The 8,308-nt window shown below is 37.2% G+C and overlaps 1 protein-coding gene across 15 annotated transcripts in view; it reads right to left on the bottom strand.

The window, feature by feature from the left end:
• Jade3 (jade family PHD finger 3) overlaps positions 1-8,308 on the bottom strand; it is a 135,304-nt gene that overhangs the window by 124,166 nt on the left and 2,830 nt on the right. For 8 of the 15 annotated variants that reach the window (XM_078034890.1, XM_078034897.1, XM_078034894.1 and 5 more), the window contains exon 2: positions 3,054-3,145. The exons of 6 other annotated variants lie outside the window; for them this stretch is intronic. The gene's annotated coding sequence lies outside the window, so the exon portion shown is untranslated. Of the gene's footprint in view, positions 1-3,053; positions 3,146-3,899; positions 3,921-8,308 lie in introns of those variants that run through there. One more of the 15 variants, XM_078034891.1, reaches the window with a different exon arrangement.

Genomic DNA, 8,308 nt, shown 5'->3' on the forward strand with positions numbered 1-8,308 from the left:
GACTTTAATGGAAAAAGCAAAGCCAGGTGCAGTGGCATATGCCTGTAATCCCAGCAACTCGGGAGGTTAAGGCAGGAGGATCCTAAATTCAAGGCCAGCCTCAGAAACTTAGTGAGACCTGAAGAAAATTGGTGAGATCCTATCTCAAATTAAAAAATAAAAATGCTGAGGATGTGTCCCTGAGTTCAATCCCTGATCCTTGGTACCAAACATAAAAAGTATGATATATTAAGACCAGATAGATAATTTTAGCAAACCTATAACAAAGATCAAATGGAAATACTAGAAATAGAGTTAAAAAATGGGGGACTGGGGTTGTGGCCTAGTGGTGGAACACTCATCTAGCACATGCAAGGTGCTGGGTTCCATCCTCAGCACCACATAAATAAAATAAATAAATAAATAAATAAAGGTATTGTGTCCAACTACAACTAAAAAAATTATATAGATGTATATGTGTGTATACATATATATATACATACACACACACACACACACACACACACACACACACACACACACATATAATGGGCTCAAGAGTACAGCCAAGATCAGGTCAATAAAAATTAGAACAAAAAGAGACAAGAGTGAAAAAATAAAACAGCATTGAAGAACTATGGGACAAGAACAAATCTGTAATTGGAATCATAGAAGGAGGAAAACAACAGGACAGGAAAATTATTGGAGAAATCAATGGCTAAGAACTTTACAAAATTAGTGACAGATAAGAAACCAGATGTTTAAGAAGTTCTGAGTGCCAAGTAGGATAAATATGAAAATAAGTTTTTAAAGCCACACCTAGGCATATCATATTCAAGCTGCTGAAAATCAAAGACAAAAAGAAATTCTTAAAGGTAGCCAGAGGAAAAAAAGACACATTAGCTAGAGAGAAACAAGGATTCAAAATTATAGCAGACTTCTCATCAAAAACCATGCAATAATGGAGTAATATGTTCAAAGGTGGGGAAAAACTTGCCAACATAGAACTCTATATCCTACAAATGTCCTCCAAAGTGAAGGAAAAATGAAAACTTTCTCAAACAAACAAAAACATGATTTACTGCCTTCAGACCTGCTCTAAAAGAAATGCTGATGGAAATTCATCAGGCAAGGTGGGAAACTGGCATGAACAAAATTAATGAGCACGGAAAAAAATAATAAATGGGGGCTGAGGTTATAGCTCAATTGGTAGAGCATTTGCCTTGCATGTGTGAGGCACTGGGTTTGATCCTCAGCACCACATTAAAAAAATAAAGGTATTATGTCTTTCTACAAAAAAAAGAGAATAAATTAATGCAGAATATAACCTTTTATTTAAAAATGTTAGAAAAACTAATTTTCCATGTACTCATCAAAGGACTATCTTGCAAGCAGGCCTTGTAAAGATAGCAGCCTAAAGCCTAGCCTACTAGGTTAACTGTTTTCTTTACCAAACCAAAACAACAAAAAAAATATCAACAGCCATCATTATACTTAATGATGAAGGATGGAAGGCTTTCTAAGAATGGAATAAGTGGTTCTCTCTCACTACTATAATTCTGAAAAAGAAAAAGAAAGTCCAAATACTGATATTGCTTGATTTAAAGACTATAAAGCTATAGTAATTAAGATAGTGTGTTAGGACTTGAGTTATGGTTAAGTAGTAAAGCACTTGCCTAGCATGAACAAAGCCCAGATTTCAATCCCCAGCAACACCAAAATACAAAACAAAAAAAACAAAAAATCAGAAGTATATCTCTATGAGGCATTTCTAGTGGGGGGATAGAAATATTTTTTGTGCAGGAATAGCTCTGACCCAGTCAATTTAGGAAGGAGTCCATGCAAATTCACATTGTCAATACCATATGCTATTTAAAAAAAATATTTAGCTGGGCATAGTGGTGTGTGACTGTAATTCCAGCAGCTCAGGAGGCTGAGATAGGAGGATTACAAGTTCAAAGTTAACCTCAGCAATTTAGCAAGGCCCTAAGCAACTAGTGAGAGAACCTGTCTCAAAATAAAAAAATAAAAAGGGGATACAGCTCAGAACAAAAAACAAAAACAAACCCAACAACAATGAAAAAACAAAACCATTTAGCCAAACACAGTGGTGTATGCTTGTTATCTTAGTGGCTCAGGAGGCTGAGGTAGGAGGATAGCAAATTCAAAGCTAGTCTTAGTAATTTCGTGAGGCCCTAAGCAACTTAGCAAGACCCTGTCTAAAAATAAAATATAAAAAAGGGCTAGGGATGTGGCTCAGTAGTTGAATGCCTCTGGGTTCAATCCCAGGTACCAAAAAATATTAATTTTTCAAATAGGGAAATATATCCACATAGCTTAAAATTCAAAAGGTATGCATAAAAGTTTATGTACCATCCACTCCCTGGCCATGCGTGCCCCCAAATCATCAGTGTTTTGAATGCTCTTCCAGAAAAAAATTTGTCTATATATTTAAAAATGTATGGGCTGGAGATATAACTCAGTTCAGTTGGTAGAGTGCTTGCCTCGCATGCACAAGGCCCTGGGTTCAATCCCCAACACCACAAATAAATAAATAAATAATAAAATTAAAAATATATATTATTGCCCTCATTCACTATTTATTTCACATAAATGTGGCATACAATACATACTGTTTCTTGCTTTTTCTCACTCTGTACTCCAGGAGATCATGCAATATCAGTGTGATACTCCACTGGGGTATTACAAGCAATATTGCTATTATAAGCAATATTTCAATTAATATGGAAGTATCTGTTGAATAAATTTCTACAGGTATTTGCTGGGTCAAATGATATTCATGTTTATAAATTTTGATGGCTCTTTCCAAGTCACTGACTTTTAAAATATCAGGGATTTTTCATTTTTAATTTTTATCCTAGGAGGAAATAGAAAAGCTAAGATTCTATCACCAGGTAATTTTCTGGAAGAATGTACACCTCTAAGCTGCATAAAATGAGCCTTGTACTCAACTTTCCTACATATCCTTTGTAGGATTCAATTGCATCTTTATGTAATACATTTCAGGCCTCCAGCTGTTGTAAAGTCTATGTTAGTTATGTGAAGAATGTTACCTCTGAGATCTTCATGAGCAAAGGTCAAAAGCTGATGCCCCAAATTGGTGGTTCCTGGCCACTGACTTCACAGTACAATGCTGGATTCTTCACTGCAACCACAAGAAAATTTTAAAATCTTGACCAAATAAAAGATATCTACAGAGATTCTTTGTTGTTATTACAATGCCCAAAGAAGGATTTCTTAGATAAAAATTCTAAAATACATAAAGGTTTCAAAGAGAGTTTGCAAATGTTTTCTCTCATCTCTTAGATGGTAGTTGATTCCCAAATTGTACATCTTTTTGCTTAACTACAAAATCTACTTTATTACACTAGGATTTTTGTGATAAAGGTTGAATGGGGGTTGAGGAAACCCAGAGGTTCCTTTGATAATAGCTACACAAGATTAGTGAGCAGTTTAGCCACTCATATAAGAATATTTATGTTCAGGGGTGGGGTTGTGGCTCAGTGGTAGAGTGCTTGCCTACCATGTGTGAGGCACTGGTTTCAATTCTCAGTGCCACATATAAATAAATGAATAAAATAAAGGACCATCAAAATGTAAAAAAAATTTTTTTAAAGAATATTTATGTTCAATATCACACTGTCGAAAAACAAAAACAAAAGAAAACCACACTATCTCCCTTTGGCATTCTCCTAGAAAAACTATCACTCTGCTTCATGCTTGGTAGAAAAGGATGTGTTACTAATAGCACGATCATATTACTTAGTTGCTAGAAATCACTATATTCAGAAATGAGTATTTAATAAGATTTATCAAAAGTTGAGATTCTAACATTATTAATTATTATTCATTACTTCAATACTGGCCTCAGGTTTTTATGCATCTTCTTGTATCCCTACCTTTGAATGGTCCCCTCCTGCAATGTCTCTGGGCTTGGCCAGGGAAGCACTTGTGTGCTTTAGCTGATGGAACAACGGCAAACTTGACAAAAGCAGACACTTGAAAAGTACTTGTATACTGGTGCTTGCTCTCACTTGCTACTCTTTGAGACTAGCAATGTTAACAAACCAGCTAGAGGAGACCATGTGGAGCAGAGATAAGTAACTCTAGTTTAGGAACTCCTACTGAGACCAACCAGCCTTCTAACAATCAGATGTGTGAGCAAAGCCATTTTAGATCATCCAGCCACCAACTAACCACCCTCTTCACCTAAAAATCTAAAAGTAAATTTGTTTGTTGTCTCAAAGTAAAAAAAATAATTAAAAAGGATAGGGATATTGCTCATTGGTTTAAGCACCCCTGGGGTTCAATTCCTGGTACAAAAAAAAAAAAAAAGGAAATATGTTTGTGGCTCAGTACATATGGCAAGGGCTAACGAACACTGGTATTTCTGCCATGCAGTTTACTCTATACCTGAGAAATAGTTTCAAATACAAAAACCTCCAGTATCTGGTCTGGGTGCAAACCCAGTGACTCAGGAGGAGACAGGAAAATTGCAAGTTCAAGGTCGGCCTACCAACTTTCCAAGAACCTGTTTCAAAATAAAAATAAAAAGGACTGGGAATTTAACTCAGTGGTAAAGCACTTCTGGGTTCAATCCCCAGTACCACAAAAACAAAACAAAACAAAAAACTCTAGTACCTGGATGAGAATAAGTAAATATGTAACTATTGAAAAAATGCTTAAGTCTTCCCAGATTCTCACAAATGTGCTGTCTGCCATCACAGATGGCACACATACAAAAAACAAAAAAACATGACAAATTTCCATTTAGTCACTGAAGTATCTTTATCATGATATATTTAAACCAAAGTCTTATACTTGACGGTTTCATTTCTAACACTGAACAACAACTCAGTTTCCAGGAATTCCTTTTTCTCCCAATTACATTTTTTAACCCATTTGACAGGGGCTTAGTGAAAGCTGAAAAAAAACTCCCTTAATGTAGCCTAAAAAGCATCTGCTATATAAGCCTAATTAAACCTCTTTCTAGAAGCATACAGAAGGACCAGCTTCTTCTAGAATCACAGCATTTTAGCCATGTTCATAGTGGACACTAAAAAAAAATTTAAGCTAGGTGTGGCAGTGCATGCCTGTAATCCCAGAGACTTGGGAGGCTAAAGAAGGAGGATCACAATTTGGAAGCCAGCCTCAGCCACTTAGTGAGGCCCTCGGCAATTCAGTGAGACCCTGTCTCAAAAATTAAAAATAAAAAAGGGCTCTGAATTTGGCTCAGTGGCAAAGCACCTCTGGGTTAAATCACTTGTACTAAAAACAAACAAACAAACAAAAACTTCTTACAACCTACACATTTAGGCCAGAAACTTTGCCTCCATTGGCTCACAAGGTGCAACACCAAAGAAATGAATTACTTAAACCATTTTTGTTTAGGCCTCACCACATGCTTTTCTGGATTAAACACACATATCATGTGGTTTAAAAAGAGTGAAAAACACCTTCAGCAGGCTCCCATTGTCTTTGGAATAAAACACATCTTCATAATGAGGTCCCATAAGGCCTTGTCAATCTTCCCTGGCCTATCTCATCTCTTTCTCTAGGTCCTAGCCAAACCTCTCTGGGTCCTTTCCATGTCTCTTTCCCACCTAAGTGTCCTCACAACACATGCTATTCCATTTGCCTAGCAATTCCTTCTCTCTACCTTTTACCTTGCTTATTCCTGATCATTCTTTTTTTTCTTCTTCAATATTTAGTTGTAGATGGACAGAATACCTTTATTTTATTTATTTATGCGGTGATGAGGATCAAACCCAGTGCCCCACACATGCAAGGCAAGCGCTCTACCTCTGAGTCACAACCTCAGCCCCCCTGCTCATTCTTGAGGCACCAAGGACACCTTGTTAGTGTGCCTCACAGAGGAATTCTACCTCTTTCTTGCTGTGTGACCTTGGACAAAGTATCTCTGCTTCACCTTTCTAAGCCTCACACCTCAGTGACATAACCTATGTGATTAGCACAAAGGAAATGATTAACAAATCATTGCTGCTGCTATTATTATTCCATACAATAATCGCCATCATTTTACCTAGTACAATAGCAATTAAAACATTTATTTGTTGAAAAAATAGAAACACCCTCTTGGATCCCACCTTAATGCCTAATATTTTTCATGCTATTTCCCCCGAATATGCCATTTTTAAAGGGAAGATGAGATGAATGTTTATGGAGCATCTATTACCTCAATTAATCCTCACTACCACCTTCAGAGATGCGGTTTAGCGGACGAAGAAACTAAGGCAATGTTAAATTCAGAGATGTGGTTTAGAAGATGAAGAAACTAAGGCAAAGTTAAATAACTAGTCAAGATCAAAGGTAGAACAAGGATTCCATTCCAAGTTGGCCTGAGGCCACAGCCTGGGATGGATGAATGACACCAAAGGCTTCCAAAACACATGAACCTCATCATCTAAGAGGAGCGGACCTCAATGAAGACATATCTTCATATTCATATCCATTCAAATGACTCCCAGATATCAACTCTTCAGATCCTTAAACACGCTGGTATTCCCAGCACCCTTAGGAACCCCATCAGTAGAACACTCCTCTCCCTAACTATGAGAAGATTCCTTACTTTCTTTCATTGGATACTGAGCTCTCAAGAGGAAGAATATTTTTCACCTCTTTTACCCCTAGCAAATAGAATGCACCCAATACTTGTTTGTTGAATGAATTAAATTAAACTGTTAGAGAATATATTATGACTGCAAAGTTGAGGAGTAAATTTTCACAACAATATTAAAATCTGGCATAGTTAGGAAGAAAATGGTGAGAAAAGGGGGGTTTAATCTTAAACACTTTTACAATTGATAATGATTTCTATATCTAGCACCAGAGAAAAAGGGGGTTTAATCTTAAACACTTTTACAATTGATAATGATTTCTATATCTAGCACCAGAGATTCCACATGATTTACAAATGTGTACTTCATAGCTCTAGGGCCCTGCCCCAATACCAATACTCTGCTATACCTGGTGTCTGCATCTGAGACACTTCACAATAGGATGGCCTTGACAAGTACCAATCTCTCAATGGTTACTCTCAAATGACTGGGGAAAAGAAACAGCAAATGACAAAGCAAATAAAATCAACTGCTGATAACTTGTGACCTTGGGTAAAGGGAATACAGTAAGTTTTTGTACCAATCTTGCAACATTTTTGTAATTATAATGTTTTATCAAAATTTGTTTTTAAAATCTAAAAAAAGGATAATATTAATAAATTTCCCAGGAAATTCCAGCACATAAGGTCCAGTGTATTGGCCATGCTGGTACCATATTCTCTTATTAACTGTTTCAAAAACACATTCCAGTCTCATGTCTATCAGGCAGTATCAAGAGAAAGGAGCTCCTTGAGTAGCAGGGCATAACCATGACTTCTGGGTTGGAACAGAGATTAAATTATTGCTGTTTTCAAGTATTTATGAACTCACAGGTGCCTCCTATTGGTCAAAACCCCAGTACAATTTCCCCATACCAGGCCAATTATTTTCTTTAAGGCATACTAGAACCCCCCAGGACCCTCAGGGGCCTGTCATCATCCTCAGAGGGACAGCCCTCTGAGTTCTTACCTTCCTTTTCCCAAGCCTAGCTAAGGGATCAGGCATGTTTTTCTCAGGACCCTTCTTTCTTGCCCAACATAAGCACAGAGACAATGGCAAGAGCTTTGTTGTTACTGTCTATGGAAAGACCTATAGGGAGGAAGCAAAAATAACCATGGGGAATTCACAAAGATTGTAGAAAACAGAAAACTCAAAGCAGTATTACTAGCTCTGTAATGACCACTTGACAGCAACATCTTATTCAAAACTTCTAACCACTCATGCCAGATCCTTCCCAACCTACAAACCAGAATGCTTTAGCTTTCTCAGATACTGTAACTGGAACAACAGAAACTTGTGAGCCATTCCTGTGCCCCAGTTTCAGGAGAGTTCCAGGGCTGGGGATGAAGCTCAATAGTAGAGTGCTTGCCTAGCATGCACTGGGCCCAGAGTTCAGTTCTCAGCACCAGAAGAAAAGAAATTGCCAGGACAGTGTCAGATGTGGATCACCAAACACCCACCTCTCACCTACAAAATAATGTAAATAAAGTTCATAGCAAATTATTCCCAATGAGAGGTTTTCTTTTTTTCTTCTTCATTACTTTGCAGTGCTAGAGATCAAACCCAAGACCTTGTATATACTAGGCAAGTGCTCTATCGCTGAGACACATCTCCAGCCCAAGATTTTCTAAAATGTAAGTTAGCATGTGACTTCTATTTTTCTTAGCTCCTGGTGTTGTACAAGCTCCATG

The sequence above is a fragment of the Ictidomys tridecemlineatus genome, chromosome X (assembly GCF_052094955.1).
Source record: "Ictidomys tridecemlineatus isolate mIctTri1 chromosome X, mIctTri1.hap1, whole genome shotgun sequence".
Lineage (NCBI taxonomy): Eukaryota > Metazoa > Chordata > Mammalia > Rodentia > Sciuridae > Ictidomys > Ictidomys tridecemlineatus.